This window comes from Bemisia tabaci, chromosome 1, assembly GCF_918797505.1.
Source record: "Bemisia tabaci chromosome 1, PGI_BMITA_v3".
Lineage (NCBI taxonomy): Eukaryota > Metazoa > Arthropoda > Insecta > Hemiptera > Aleyrodidae > Bemisia > Bemisia tabaci.
In genome coordinates, this window is record NC_092793.1 from 34,521,488 (window position 1) to 34,538,379 (window position 16,892).

Below are 16,892 nucleotides of genomic sequence, written 5' to 3' on the forward strand. Positions count from 1 at the left end.
AAATATTCATGAGTTTACCAGGAAATTCGTGTTTTTCAAAGGAAATGTGGCAACGCTTGAAGGTTCATACGGCGTTTTTCCTTAGCACGGCAGTATGGTGTAATGGTTGTAGCGCCAGCTCTATGATCGGGAGGTCCCGGGTACGATTCCCGGCCAGACGACCCGAGTTTGATAGTCTCAAACAATGGTTGCCTGGGACTGGTTGAGGGGTTGGAGGGGGACGGGAATGAAGGGCAAGGATTGGTCCTTGTGCACTATTTGAAGTGGTAAAAAAAAATAAATAAAAAAAAATAAAAACTCATGAAGTTTAACATCTCTGCGACCGACGCCCAATACCGCAGGGGGACGTAACGTCACCGTTTTTTTACCGGCTGATGAGAGCAGAGAGCAGGGGAATATATTTTGCTGTCGACGGACTGATCGACCAACTGCCACAATCTCGGCATTTCCATCCGATCATTCATGTTTTGTAGTATCGTTGAACATTTATTAAGAGAGTTCAAATGTCGCTTCATTTCATTGATATCCTTCATATATGGGCTGGGCCAATATTGGTCCGAGAAAATCAAACTAAGATCAACAAAGCGACTCACACAAGAAAAGCAACACAGTTCGGGGTCGTTTCGGCAGAGTTATGTGGACTAAAGGGGTCAGTCGAGAAAACTCTTTGTTTTGAACAATGTATCGCCTTCAATTTTCATTGCGATTAATCCACCGTACAACTGGGCTTGTTGAGAAGAACGGGCATTTGCTGATAGGTTTCGCGCCTTCATTTCGTTTAACAAGCAACACATCATAAATTCATAAACCACAGACTGGCAACATTGTATGAGTTTCAGCGCTCTCTGTCGGCTTCTGGCCGCAACCCCTCTTGGGTCACATTGCCACAATCGATTCGATATATCGCAGGGGAGTCTTGTGGAGGTAATGCCGTTGGAGGTAATGCAGTATTCCCGGAAAAAACAGTCGGCGAGCAGGAATCGATATATCGAAAATTCTGCGCGCGGAACAGATTTCGGAGCGCCGCACATTGGTTCCAGAGCCAGATCTAGGCGGCATATTAATTAGAGTATCACCTTTGTTGGCATGCAATACATGTTTTTACATGTTTTTTGGGTCGCTGATCACGAATCTGAAGTCAGTTTTACTCCATCGTTAACTAAAACATGGTAAATTTGCGAAAAATAGCAAATTCACGCTCATACCGGAATAATTATTTGACAATTTGGCTTGGAGCTTGAGCTATAATACATTTGACTAATTTAATGATTAATCATCCAAAACGACCAACGATTTTACTATTCTCCATTTTTGGATGGTTATTTGAGAAGGGAGGGAGGGGGGGTTGCCACGTTGAATAACTGAACGAAGTATACCTGAATGCAATTAACACGATCTGTTTTCGGAATCTACTTCCATAATTTTGAGGTATAAGAAATGGCAGGATGAAAATAAAGTAAAAAGCGTCCTAATAATACCGTTGGACAGGGAGAAAAGGCATTGAACGTTTCGGACACTGGTCCGTTGTTCTTTTAAATTAAAGAGGTTGTAATGTATTTTGCCTTTTTTTTTTTTTTTTTTTTTTTTTTTTTTTGGAAGTACCCACGAATGATCAAAAAGAGCAAGAGTCAGTTTTCGTCCGAAATTCAAGAAATATATTCAAATTCAAAAGTCATGTATATTAAAATGTACAACAACTAAATTGCATATAAATTTGATGAATAATTAACATCATGAACACATTTAGCAATCAAAATAAGTCACAAAAAATTACATTGAAAGAAAAATTTCACTGGCTATACAAGAGGAGGTGAATATTCTTGCGGGTAATTATCACATTTTATAGATTCAGACAATGGTATGCCAAAAAAAGTAGGTAAAAGTCGCAGCTTTTGTGATTTTATTACTGTTTTTGTTATTTAATTGAATTAATTAGGAGTTTTGAACTTGTGATGTCTGGTTGGAGGCTCTCAAACCTGTAACATCAAGAAAGAACAAAGAAATCATGTAAGAAAAAGAAATGAAGTGAGAAATGAAAAAAAAAAGAAAAAAACCGCCCAGAAAAAAAAGCGAAAATTTCGTGAGTGAAAAATTTCAAGCAACCAGTTTCGTCAGAGAGATGTAAAGATGGCCCTGGGCGATACGTTCATTCGTTCATTTGCCATGATCGTTTTGAAAAACCAAGTGAATAGACTCCTCTCTAAGTGAATATGAAAGAAAAAAATAGTTTTATAACATTGCAAGAAAGGTAGAACGGTATCACCAACCCGTAATGTGATATATCCAGTTCTCATGAGAACCGAGCGGGCGACCTTTAGGTAAAACGCTGTATTTAAAAAACCGGCAAAAACTGGCAAAAGATATTTGTATCTACATCATGCCTAGGATTAGTAGTAACTAGAAATGGTCGTTTAAAAGGTGTCGGAGGGTGACAAAGTAGTTATTTTCAGCCACTAAGGGCGTATCAGATCATTTTTAGCACCAACATTATACGTCTAATCAGTGTTTTGCGGCTCCTAAAAAATTTTATTTGCCATGATTGTTTTGAAAAACCCAGTGAATAGACTCCTCTCTAAGTGAATATGAAAGAAAAAAATAGTTTTATATCATTGCTAGAAAGGTAGAACGGTATCACCAACCCGTAATGTGATTTATCCAGTTCTCATGAGAACCGAGCGGGCGCGACCTTTAAATCGCTGTATTTAAAAAACCGGCAAAAACTGGCAAAAGATGTTTGTATCTACATCATGCCTAGGATTAGTAGTAACTAGAAATGGCCGTTTAAATGGTGTCGGAGGGTGACAAAGTAGTTATTTTCAGCCATGCATGTGGAAAAATACGTGAAAATCACGTAAAATAGCGTTATGTCTAAGGGTTTATCTAAAGCTGTAGACTTAATCTAAAGATATGATTTCAACATGGTAAACCTTAAACTTACCTTCAATTTTAGGATTCTTTTTTAAAAACTGTGCTTTTCTGCCGAAAATGGCGACGAACATCACATATAAACATCACTTCACTGTAATAACTGAGGAAACTGGTATGAACTGCAGAAAGAGGACCTGCGCGCTTACCTTTGGAAGCTTATCATTTTTTTATCACTCATCCAATCATCATGATATTTGGCCGAGATACTCTCCAGAGTATGTAGTATCGACCAGTGGTGCCATTTTTCATTTTTAGTAAAAGTCAATTTTTCGAATTAATGCCGCCTAAATCGAGACTAGAGTCCCTTCAGGAGAGACGATAGGCAACCCAGCAACCGCAGTAAGTGTACCGACCGAGACAATGGAAATGCCAGTCTTATCAGTGTCGTTGCCTGATACGGGTACACTTAGCTCGTATATCCGGCGGTATCAACTAGGCTGAAGGCGCGTCTTTACCCCCCTACCTGTCTTACCTTCTCCGCCTAAAGTCGGGCCCAATGCGCGGTCTAGATTGTATTATACGTCAATGCATTCACCCCGCTGAGTCGAGTGTTCAGCAGAGATTCACTCCTGAATTCCGAAGGCAGGACTTACAAAAAATCCTGCCGAATTTCCATCGCAAACTGTCTGGTGCGCAGTCGGGAGCATCGATGTTCCCTTTCTGCAGACTCTAGGCACTCCGCACCCGGAGAAGGATTTTCTGTCAGTCCTCGCCTCAGGCAGAGATTCAGCCCCTGAGCTCTGAAGGAAGGGCTGACAGAAACTCCTGCGGACCAAGACGGAATCTTTTAAAGTGAAACGTCCCTTTATGTAAAAGAAAAATCTGCACAATTGCTCTTCTTTTATTTATGGGGTACGGAATTCGAAGTAAAACGACCGTAGGCGTATGAGGAATACAAAAAATACTAATAGGAAATTTCAAAATTACTCTTTGGGGCCGTCCATAAATTACGAAAGGCAATTTTTCCAATTTTTATGACCCCCCCTCTTCTATCGTTTAAATGCATAATTTAATAAAAAAATGGTGTTGAAACAAATCGGTATTGTTTTAAACATTACTAATCGCTGGTAGGAGATCATGAAAAATAGCAGTTGTATTGAAAAAATAACATGCAGTTTTTTAATTCAAAAAGTTCAGTAAAATTACATTTTAACCGAAAAACATTAAACGTCTAAAAAACGAAATTTGGACTAGTAAGTCTTTAAATTAACGGAATTTGGAAGAGACAAAATTTTTGCGTTTGGCTTACGTATAGGCATAGGTAAGGCACCTCTGGACCCCCTCCCGGCTCCTGTAAGTGCATTAGGTACGTAATTTGCGGACGGCCCCTTTGTAAAGGCATACTTACATTTATTTGTTTATACTGCCCACTAATGTTACATTTATTTCTGTCTTCGGAGTCTGCTTTTTCCTCTAAAAAAATTATTGGACGGTCTACGTAAGATTAGGGCCTTACACCCTAGGTCCAGAGGTTTCTCTGCAAGAGGAGCCCTTTTCAATTACGTGCGCAAAAATGCACGCCTCACTCTTATTTTATGGAAAAAAGTATTTCTTTACGGCCACTCAAGGCATTTATGACATAATGTGTAATTAAATGACGTCAAAATATTACCAAGCTAGAGCGCGAACCGCGAACTTTCCGGCCCGGAGACATAGAATAATAAAGCTAACGCCTATAGAAGAGTCACTCGCGTAAGTGGCCGTTGTGACTCTCGCCTGCTGTGTCCAGGTTTGGTTAGGTCCCGTTGCCCTATACTTTTCTGAACCCGCCAGCTCTTTGCAAGGTTGTCAAATGTAATAGTAGGGCCCAGCAAATTGCAGGGTTGCGAAATGTAGTCAGTGGTGCCAACGAAGAGTCTAATGTTTTGTAAGTGTAAAAGTCATCGTCACAGAGTAAAAGAGTTTGAGTATCAAAATTAATGTAACGGAAACGATTTCCACAGCCTCGTCGTGCTCATGCTGGCCAGATGACTGATAAAATCAGATGTGATCAGCTACAGTTAGAGTGTTACAGTTGGCTATTGCCACCATTTTCATTCTGAATGTAAACAATACCCCCTTGTTAGGGCCGTTCCTGTCAAATCGGGTCTCAACTGCTAGTTGACGAACTACAGTTAAAGGTAACTTCCAGTTCGACCTGAAGGAGAGTCTTGTCACTGATTTTCAACCTCTAGTTACTGAACAAAGACTACTTGCCAAATAGTGCATTAACATGATTTGTTCCCTCATATCCTTCATCAGGTTGTTTCTAATGTCTGGGAACCCTTGCCGAAAATTCAATTAGCAGTTGAACGAGAGGACAGAACAACCCCTGCAAAGAGGAGGGTGCGGGTGGCGGGGTCCGCAAACCGAGCCCAGGTAGTTAAATCAGGCTCTTTGTGAACCAGTGAAACGCGAAGAACCGGAACGAATGTTTTGTCTGAAGTCCTAGTTGAATCCTAACAGGCAGAAAAAGCACCAGTTGAAAATCAGCCCGTTAACAGCTCTCAACCAGTAGTTGTAAATTGACAAGACACACCAACCTCTAGTTGAACCTTAACAGACAGTCAACTACTAGTTGAATGATTTGACAGGAACGGCCCTTAGTGGCTGTTTGTGCTCAAGGTACACTCTACAGGCCTCTATAGACGATCAAATTCCCGAACCAATTCCGATCAAAGTAGCATCAAAGTGTCGGGAGTCATCAGTCTGAAATTCATAAATTTGCTTCATTTGAAAATGAAAACTTGACAGAAATGTTTCCTATGGCAGGAATGATGAATGGTGGCACTCCGGTTCTGTTCTTACTTTGATCAAAAAAGTGCGGCCCGTCAAAATTTGATGGTAGATGGTGACCACCAGTCATCCTTTGATCGGAATTGGTTCGGAATTTGATCGTCTATCGAGGCCTTATTACAGGTATGGACAAACGGGGTGCCGAAGTGGCAGCGCTGAGAAAATCGGCGATCGAGTGACGTATGAAGTCGTACCGTCCATTTGCCGCGCAGGTCTTCGCAGTCGTACTCTCGATGCTGTCAAATCTACGCGTTTTGACGACTTTCTAAAATTCCATTTGTCCATACCTGTAGTAGAGTGTACCTTGGTTTGTGCTAGGCACTAAGGCCAAGCCCTCATACGGGCGAATCTTATAAACAATAAACAATAAACAATACCCGCCAGCTCCAGCTCAAGAGCTCCAGGTCCCTGTTCTTCTTCTTCGTCATGAAATCTGCGAGAGTGTCCTTTCTATAGGCGTAGCCTTATTATTCTATGCCGGAGACGAGCGCTGTACTACGGGGCCATGGCGACAGATAAGAGAGAGGAATAAAATTGCTAATACATAAGTGCAATTGAAGTTCTCTCTTTCTCCACCAGAGCTGAGAGCATACGCGCATCGGTGTCACGCTCCCGCTTACTGATGATCTGCGGCAGGATTTTCTGTAAAGGCCTAGATACACACGGCGATTAATCGCCGCGATTGGGTTGGTTCGGATCGCATCGCTCAACGCAATACAATCAACAGAGGCCATCAGTGCGATCACGTATACACCTAGCGATTAATCGCCGCGATCAGCGCTAATTGTTAATGTTATTATAACCTTAAAATGATCAGTATCTTATCTAGTTGATCATATTGATAACAGGATAGTCGTAAGTACTGTGCCCAAAAGACTAGTGCCTTTTTTTAATGGAATGAAGATGAAGATTTTCAACTGAATAATGTTTCCTATTTCTGAAGTTCTGGTGCCTCTCTTGAATAATAAGTGGCTAATGAACGGACACACTTCTGCTGCAATTTTAACAATTTTCGCATCAAATGTAAAAATAAACATACTATAAAACTAATTGACGAGCACCTCGAAGACAGAAGAAACGTAAACAAAAACACATGTAGACCACATGTACTGGTGGATTTCGCATCCATCAAGAGTAAACAGGACTCAACAAATGCATCTACTCGCCCAAAAAGTAGGATTGAATCTACTTTGGATTCAATCGCGGCGATTGGAGAAATTCCGAGAATTTCACTCGCCCGTCGCGGCTAGAGTCCCTTTATACCCAGAGTTAAGACAACTCGATTATCAGCTGACTGGCAGCCGGCCTTGGCTGGCCATGGAGGCCGAAATGAGTGCACCCAAACGAACGATATTGAGGGATAAGGATCAGGAATCCTGCGATGTCTGTCAAACAAAAACAACAACATCAACAAATTGATCAATTAAAAAGAAAATGAGATTGGTTTGTGAATAATTTCTTAATCTATTTTCATTTTGGACCAATGGAAATAACAATTTACTCTTGATAAACCACAATTAGGTAATATTTTTCATTATTCTTGTTCACATTCGAGGTACCGCCATCTTGGTGCACTCGTTTCGGCCTCCATGAGCGAGAACCAATCAGAATTGGATTTTTTTTTAGGCCACTTTCAGCCCAACCAAAAGTGAGTTGTCTTAACTCTGGGTTATAAAGGGACTCTAGTCGCGGCGATTGACCGAATACACCTGCGTTTAAACGCCGCGATTGCAATCGCGGCGATTAATCGCCGTGTGTATCTAGGCCTTAAGTCTAGCCTTCCGGGCCAAGAGTGAATCTCTGCTAAACTCAAACGCCCACCCCGCTACCGTTAAACCAACCGTTAAACTGTCTTGACTCTCAGTGTAAAGTATGAGTGTAAAGGGACTCTAGTAGTGACTAGTGACTTAATATCGTAGGAATGTGAATAATTTTTTTTGTTTAATTTGATAATTTCGTTCGCGTGAGGCTGGCCCTCGTCGTAAGCCTCATCACTAAGCCGCTTCATTCAACACTCGCCTGGTAAGGTTGATCACAATACTAATCATAAGCATCTTGACTAAGTTAAATCGTTTTTCTCAGATTTTAAACAACCTCACTTGTTATTTACGCTGTGGCTTCAATATGTCTCTCTCCATAAAGTCTTTAATTCCTAGTGCAACTGCAAATTTACACAGTGACCCCAAGCGTACGGACTTTTCCTATCAATGAAGGGGTCTGAGAAAGAAATGAAAGAGACGTTGAAAAGTTGCCAAGTAGGTACCCACCGATAATTGGCGGATGACTATTGATCGTTGGGATGAGATCTCCATGGCCTCGCAATTTTGGAAAAACCGTTTACTTACAAGCCCTCGCAACTTGACAATCCGTGATTGCTACCCCAGTGTGGCGAAACTGTGTTTGGTTTGAAACACTTAAATGTTTCCGTTTTTTTCTTGTTTTTTTTATCCTATTCTGAACAACCAATGAGAGAGCAACTTCCAATTTGAGGTTAGAAAACAGCGTTGCTTTTTCGAACAACGTACAAAAGACTTGCCTCATCGTATTTTGTTCAGAGGCAACTCTCGCAACATGTTGTGAAAACAAGCAACAATCCCATTTTGTTCCAAGTTGTTTTGGGTTGTGGGGGACGGGGCTTATTTTCGCACTTTTGGGAACCCCTATAGCACCATACAACTGTAACATGCTCAAAGCAGGTCGTTCTCATGTTGTTCAAAAAAGCAACGCTGTTCTCTTACCTTAAATTGGAAGTTGCTTTCTCACTGGTTATTGATAATGTTGATTCACGCTAGAGAGCAGCACCTATTTCATGTGTGTGAAGAAGTCTCTACTTGTATTGGAATGATGTACTCATGTAATAATGGCGTTGGATGTCGGATATCGTGAAATGTACCGGTTCGGTTTAGTTTGGTTTTGTGGAATAAAGAAAACGAATAAGTCTATCGTGTAATGTCTATTTATTAACTTTCTCAACATGGAAGCAGAGCCTGGTTTCTCGAGTGCTGATTTGTTTTCGAAATCATGGTATGATCGCGAGTTCGAGTGTGTAGCGTGTTGGCTGTCGGGACTTGAGGCCTAAATAGAAAAAGTACTTACCATAAGTGTAAAAATGGTAAAATGCGATGATGTGATGTTACCAATCTTCGATGGTAACTCATATACAAACTGGAAGAAACGCATTCTAAAATTTCTCGAGTTTAAGAAGTGTAAGTTAACGGTGGAGCGTAAGAAGAAGAAAGATGATAAGCAGGAGGACTGGGACAACATGGATATCAAAGCAACAAACTACATTTACAGTGCCATTTCTGATAGGCAGTTAGAATACGTGAGTAATCTTGAAAGTGCGTATGAAATAATGCAAAAATTTGATGAGATGTACTTGAAAGAGTCCACTGCCCTACAAATTGTGTGTCGCTCAAACCTCGAGAACCTAAAGTTGAAAGATAAGATTGACCCTACAAAGTTTTTTGATGAATTTGAAAAGTGTGTAAATGAATTAAAAAATGCAGGGGCAATGGTCTCTGAAGATGAAAAGCTGAATTATATGTTAAAGGCTTTGCCCCCATCTTTAAGTCACATCGGTGATTTGATGGATGTTTTACCGAAAGCTGAAAGAACGGTAGACTATTTGAAAAGTAAACTGAAGCTAAAAACAAAAGTTGAACATTATAGTGACGATGCAGAAAATCAATTTGGTGAAAACGGAAGTGCTTTTGCGGCAGGAGTAGCTTCGCATAAGACTGTAACCTGTTGTAATTGCGGCAAGCTAGGTCATTATCAAGCGGAGTGTGTTAATGAGATGCAGCATGTAACGTGTCATAGTTGTGGTAACTACGGACATTATCAGCAAAACTGCAATCATGGTGGTAACCGAGGTCGTGGCTACTACGCTTCTAGAAGAGGACATCGAGGAAATCAAAGAGGAAGCCCTCGTGGCAATCATCGTGGAAACCGTAGAGGGTATCACAGAGGAAACTTCAGAAGAGGCTACTACAGAGGAAATCGAGGCTTTAGAGATGGACAGCACCAGTCTAGTGATGGAGGAAATGCGGGTACTTTTGTTGCTCAGGTGAACTGTTCAAAGATTGAAGAAGGTAATCTATCTTGCAATGAGATTAAATGGTTATTAGACAGTGGCAGTACTGACCACATATTAAATTCTGATGTTTATTTTTGTAACTATATTACTTTAGATCAGCCCATCAAAGTGAGAGTAGGAGATGGAAGAGTGTTAATGGCTACCAAAGTGGGTCAAGTAGATGCTACATTTATGGTATATGGTAAGGAAACTAAAGTTAAAATTCCAAATGTGTTTTATGTCAAGGATATGGAAGTAAATTTACTGAGTGTAGCAAAGATTACTGATAACAATACTATTGTGTATAAAGGAGAATTTGGTAAAATTTATGGTCCAGACAGAAATTTGCTGGCAATTGCTAAAAAGGAAAATAAATTGTATCGTTTGACTAGTTTTGTTCGTTGTGAATCCTCTAATGTATATTTAGTTGATAAAAAAGAGAAAGAGAAGATGAGTGTTAAAGAACGTTGGCATCGCACTTTGGGTCATGTAAATTTTAAATACTTGGACACAATTGTCAAAAATAAGTTGCTTCATGATTTGCCTGAAAATTTAGAATCTGATTACATGAAGTGCCACATATGTATTGAGAATAAAATGCACAATCTTCCATTTGAAAATAATTGAACTAAAGCAACAGAGTGTTTAGAAATCATTCACACAGATCTTAACGGACCCCATAGAACTCCAGGAGTGAATGGTGAAAAGTACTTTTTAACTTTTCTAGATGATTACAGTAAGGTTGGTAGAGTTTATCCCATAAAGACAAAAGACGAAGTGGTAAATTGTTTTATTAAATATGTAAATGAAGTAGAAAACTTGTTGAATAAACGTGTAAAAAAAAATTCGGTGTGATAACGGCACTGAATATCTGAACAAAGATGTTTATGATTTTGCGAGAAGTAAAGGCATTCAAGTAAATCCGTGCCCTCCTTATGTGCATCAGCTAAATGGAACAGCGGAGAGGTACAATAGGTCTATTATATATCTAGATGTTTACTTGCAGAGGCAAAAGTTGAATTAAAATTTTGGCCTGAAATTGTTTGTACAGCTGCTTACTTGAAAAACAGAACCTTAGCAAACACTCTTGAAAAGAAAACTCCTTATGAAATAATGTTTAACAAAAAACCTAGTGTTAAGTATTTACGCTTGTTTGGTAGTACAACATTCGTGAGAGTTCCAGAAGAGAAGCGAGCATCAAAATGGGATAGAAAAGCAGATAAAGGTATTCTGCTTGGATATACAGAAGTTGGCTATAGAGTTCTTGTAAATGTAAAGGTAATAACGGCAAGACATGTGGATATTATTGAAGAAAATGTACAATGTATTAGTTTTAAGGAAGAAAGTGATTCAGAAGATGATTTAAAACCAGACAAAGAAAACAAAAAAAACCGAAGTCGTGCAAATAAAGAGAGAAATGAAAATTCGAGTGAAGAAAAATCTGAGAAACCTGTCAGAGAAAGAAAAAAACCTGTTAGATATGATGAAAATTATGTTTACCATTGTGCTTATGTAAATTACTGTAATGATAATATACCTGATACTTATGAGGATGCAATAAAGAGTAATGAAGCTGACAAGTGGAATGAAGCAATGATGAAGGAATTTAATAGTTTAAACAAAAATGATACGTGGTCTCTTGTGAACAAACCAGTTGATAAAGAAATATTAGATGTTAAGTGGATTTATACTAAAAAGGCAGAAAATAATTTTAAAGCTAGGCTTGTGGTAAGAGGTTTTCAGCAGACAGAACTAACAGAGGAAACATATTCTCCAGTAACAAAGATGGAAACTTTAAAAATGTTGTTGTCATATTGTTGTCAGAATGGATTGGATATTCATCAAATGGATGTCGACACAGCATTTCTAAACGGTAAAATAAACTCTGAAGTTTATGTAAATCAGCCACCAGGTTTTGGAAAGGTAGAAGGTAAAGTCTACAGACTAAAAAAGGCCTTGTATGGATTAAAAGAAAGTCCACGTGTGTGGTATGACTGCTTTGATGATCATTTGAAAAGTCTAGGTTTCGAAAGATGTTTAATAGAAAACTGTCTTTATGTATTGAAAAATCAAAAAGGTGAAGTTGTCTATATTATCATATTTGTCGATGATTTACTAGTTTGTAGTGAAAATGTATCGCGCATTAATAATGTTAAAAACAAATTAAAAGAAAAATTCCATATGAAAGATCTTGGTAGAATTAAAAGATACCTAGGAGTAGATGTAAATTACAATTTATACACACAGGTAATGACGCTTAGTCAAAGTAAATATATTGAATCACTAGCTCATAAATATGGCACAGAAAATAGCAAATTGTATAAGACACCAATGGAAGAAAACTTGAAATTGGAACCAGCTGCTGAGTGTGAAAACTTACCTTACAGAAATCTAATAGGAGCACTTTTGTATGTAAGCTGTGCAACGCGACCAGACATTGCATTTTCTGTAAATTATTTGAGTAGATTTATGACTACATATGATCAGACACACTTTAAGTATGCTCTGCGTGTACTGAAATACTTGTATTTAACAAAAGATATGAAATTGGTTTATGAAAAATCAGCTAATCCTGAAATTTTGGTTTGTTTCTCAGACTCTGATTGGGCCGGAGATAATGTAGATAGAAAGTCAACCTCTGGGTTTATCATCAATTTTTTTGGAAATTTAGTATTTTGGAAAACAAAGAAACAAAGTATTGTTACTAAAAGTAGTACATTAGCTGAATATGTTGCTTTGTCGGAAGCCATTTCAGAATTATTATTTATTAAAGAATTAATTAAATTTTTTAATGTAGAAATTAAAATGCCAATTAAAGTGTTTGAAGACAATTCAGGAGCCCTAGACATAGCTCAGCGTGGAAATTTTACAAAAAACTCCAAACATATCGAGATTCATTACCATTTCATTAATGACAACTATAAAAAGGGTGTAATTGATATTCTTCCCATTGATTCAGATGAGAACACTGCTGATTTATTCACGAAGCCACTTGGCAAAATTAAATTTGAAAAATTTCGTCGAAATTTAAATTTAAAGTGAGAGAAAATTCAAAAAAAAAATTGGCCTCCGGCCAATTTATACGCGGCGCAGCGCCGCGTACCGGCGCTACGCGCCGGCATTTGGGGGGCTTCGCCCCCCCATCCGCTTAGCGGATTGGTGCGGGGACCGCACGGGACTTTCTCGCTCGAGCCGGCGCTTCGCGCCGGCATAGACACTTTTACTGGAATATTTAGAAAAATACTGCCAATTTTACAAAATCATAAAGTTAGATTGGAATTTTGATCACAGGATAATAGTTATGAAATTTTTATTCAAACCACTGAACTTTATTGTAAATGTCTTCGCGATATGTGATGAATTCATATATTCGGACTCGACTTGTTGATTTTATGAGGCATCTTCAATTAAATATGTAATTGATTAACAAAGTCTCCTGTCAAAGATGGCGATCCGTAAAAATCTTAGCTTTTCTACGATTCATTAGGATCCATTAGATTCATTGACATCATACTTCAGATACGATTTTATATTATAATCTCTCCTTAAGCACGGTCAAAAGCCATCAAATATCTACTTGAATGGGTAGAATGACTATTCGATGTTCAAATAGTCTTAAAACTAAACGGTTTTCGCTTAGCATCTCCCAAATTTTAAATTTGGCGGGCGAATTTACCTGCTGGAAGGTTCACCACACGCCCGCCAGGAGCGCCATCTCCTTACCGCGTATCCCTGTAATTCAAAGCGAAAACAATAGAGAGCGCTGAGAGCGCCATCTCCTTGCTGCTGTCGACAAACGGTTCTAACAATTTATAACCTCCTTTATTAAGTAACAAGAATTAAATCAGTCATATTTGTGCCGTATTATTATATTATATTTGTGCTTAGTACCTCGTAAAAAGGAACCGCGAAAGATGGAATCTGCCGGGATTCTAAATTCATTAACAACAAACATATTAGTTTTTAATAAAGATCTAAGTGTCAGTTCTTGGCGTTAGCTTGATGATTCATAGTACCTTTGTAATGTGAGTATGTACCTAATTAGTTGTCTAATTTTGCTTTGTGTATACCTACGGAGTAATTTTGGAAATAGTATATGATGCATTATATAATGCATTTGAATTCCTAGGTTTCACCTGACTCAAAGCGTTTGCTGCTATTATCTAGAAGCGTTCCGACTCATTTATCAGAGAATTGAGCGTCTCCTATCGGCCCCTCTGCAATTATGAGATTAGTCCAAGAATCCTTTAGGAACTTAAATTAATGACTCAGATGGTGCTTTTGAACCAACTTTCAAAGAATTAAAGGCATTTTTTCAAAATCTACAGTCCATGAGCTCTCCGTGTGACCGAAGTGCTCTCCTCGCTATATGACGCGTAACCCTTCAATTTTTAGTTTAGTCCAAAGACCTCATAGGAACTTACATTATTGAACCAGGTGGTGCTCTTATGCCAACATTCGAAGAAATGAAAGGCATTTTTTTTCAAATTTACAGTCTTGGAAAATGAGTTGTTTGTGTGATGTCGCGGAGCAAAGTGCCCTACTTTTGGGCCTCGTAATCCCTTGAATTTTGAGTTTAGTCCAAAGATCTTTTAGGAACTTAAATTAATGACCCAGGTGATGTGCTTGATGCCCACTTTTAAAGAATTAAAGGCATTTTTCAAAATGTACGGTCTCTCAAAATGAGCTTTCCGTGTGATTTTGCTGAAAATGGACCTTTAACCCAATTTGACCCTAGCCCCCCCAAATTTTAGCGTACCCCAAAATCGTTGGACGTGCATAAGGAGACCATAAATATGGTGTTCTGTGAGAATTTTGAATGAAATCGAACAGATAGATTCTGAGATATCGCTGTAGACAGATTTGGGGGACGTCGGACGGACGGACACACATTTTTTCAAGTATGGTTATTTTGACTCCTGGGACCTTAAAACGTCTAGAAATGATGAAATTTCAACTTTTTTTTCTTTTTTTTCTTGGAGGATGACAATACTTCCTCTCTACCCTAGGGGAGCGAGAAAGTAAAAAAACAAGTTCAACAAGTCCAACACATTAAAAGTAAATAACATAAATTCAAACACAAATTTGAGGAGGCGTATAAACTGAAATCTTTTTTGTAACAAATTTGTATTTAAATGTAAGTTTTTTCTTTGTATTTGAAATATTTGTAAATTCATCTTTGTACCTTCTTAGAGTAAAAGATAAATTTAAGGAGACGTATTGATAATGTTGATTCACGCTAGAGAGCAGCACCTATTTCATGTGTGTGAAGAAGTCTCTACTTGTATTGGAATGATGTACTCATGTAATAATGGCGTCGGATGTCGGATATCGTGAAATGTACCGGTTCGGTTTAGTTTGGTTTTGTGGAATAAAGAAAACGAATAAGTCTATCGTGTAATGTCTATTTATTAACTTTCTCAACACTGGTTCTTCAGAATCGCAGAAAAAAAAGCAAGAAAAAACGGAAACATTTTGTTGTTGCGAACGAACACGACTCCTTGAGCGCGTTGCAGTTGTTGTTCAACAATGTTGCCTCTGGGGCTCCCAAATTTAGTGCGCGAAAGTAAGCCTGCCCTACAACACAAAACAATTTCGAACAGAATGCAATTGTTGCTTGTCGTTCACACAACATGTTGCGTGTGTTGCCTCCCAACAGAATATGACTGATGTTTGTAGGATCATCGTTCTAGTAGTGATTAGTCATCTAGCACACCTTAACTTCACAGTGAAATTTTATCCTCCTGTATATCGTGCTTACAATGTTTTGGTGAGGCAAAGAGATATGATTCTTTCCCCTTCATTTTTTCTTAAGTATTATTACTTATTGTTATTATTATATTATTAGGTATGTCCAATATGTATCACCTTTACTTACAACTTTCAATCCATAAATAAATTATGCCTAAGTGTGTTGTTGGTAAGACACATTTTGGAAGTGAATTTTGCCTCAATACAGGTAATGCTGAAACTGTGAGTAATTCACGGAAATAACCAGATTGTTTTATCTGTTAAATTCTAGAGTTAGCACCTAAACTCCTTAATTTTCACTTTCCATTTTCTACCTTTGTCTCTTGGATAAATACTCAAGATTTTGCCGTGATAGGTGTGATCAAAATTTTGAGTTTATACTTCTATTTAGTATTCAATGGACTCACGATGATGATTGATCAAATCTGTGACAATATTTTGCTTACATTCTTAATTCATCACTGTGCTATTATGGTAAGATGTAATTATTTTTTGAGTGCATAATGCAGCCCTCCTTACATATAGTTGTGTAATTATGGGTCAACTGGTGAGACTGCAACCAACTTGAAGCAAATATCAGGGATAAAAATGCGCTGCAATCGACTAAGAGCATCGAGCCGCAGCCGCACAGTGTGTCAAAACCCCAATCTAGCTGCTCAAAACCTCCCTTATATCAAGTCAACAAATGGTGTTATTTATGGTCAGAGTGGGTCCACAGGCACCCACTGGTTACGTATCTATCATGGTTATCACAAAAATAAATTTTTTGGTCGCTAAAATGATAGGGATTGCAGCCGGTAAACGTCCAGCCTCAATCTCGCCATCAGGAGTGGTGCCACTGTATTGCTTTTTTTTAGAGTACTTCGTGGCGAAAAAGGGTCATCTCTGGATGAAACGAGATGCCAAAGGCCAGAGAAAGGAAATGTGACCGTTGATTTCTCCAAAATCATTATTTAAGTATTATAATTGCTCATTGAAAACAGTGCCCAAGACCGTTTACTTTTCCTGGCTTTAATAGAGCCGCAAAAGCGCGGAACTACACGGAACACCATGAAACTTATATGAGAGTGTTCAGAAAACTATGGAGATTTGAAATGTCTTTAGTTTTACTGCGACCTTCCGCGACCTTGAGAGTAAGAGCACATTTTGTTCGGCGATTCCTAGTGTAAAAGCGTGCGGGCGGCGTTATGCGATCTCCCCCGACAGGCTGCCACAGGTGAATTGAGACGGAGGCAGCATTTCACCACGCGCGCTCGGTCCCCTGATTTGAGTGAGCCTTGTCATGAGGCTTTTCACCGGCGTAGATAAGATCGTATGGTGGCTCAGTTGATTGCTTTTTTCATTATTACCTGCATGACCG

General features: G+C 38.8%; 1 protein-coding gene and 1 long non-coding RNA gene across 3 annotated transcripts in view; one reads left to right on the forward strand and one right to left on the reverse strand.

The window, feature by feature from the left end:
• Positions 1 to 1,334: 1,334 nt before the first annotated feature.
• LOC109031779 (uncharacterized) lies at positions 1,335 to 4,574 on the reverse strand. The gene is made up of 2 exons (XR_011899841.1): positions 2,939 to 4,574; positions 1,335 to 1,976 (listed from the first exon to the last, which is right to left on the reverse strand). It is a non-coding gene; the product is annotated as an uncharacterized lncRNA (long non-coding RNA).
• Positions 4,575 to 7,508: 2,934 nt separating this feature from the next.
• The window catches only part of cos (kinesin-like protein costa), a 143,835-nt gene continuing 134,451 nt past the window's right edge, over positions 7,509 to 16,892 (forward strand). For both annotated transcript variants that reach the window (XM_072300250.1, XM_072300248.1), the window contains exon 1: positions 7,509 to 7,725. The gene's annotated coding sequence lies outside the window, so the exon portion shown is untranslated. The remainder of the gene's footprint in view (positions 7,726 to 16,892) is intronic.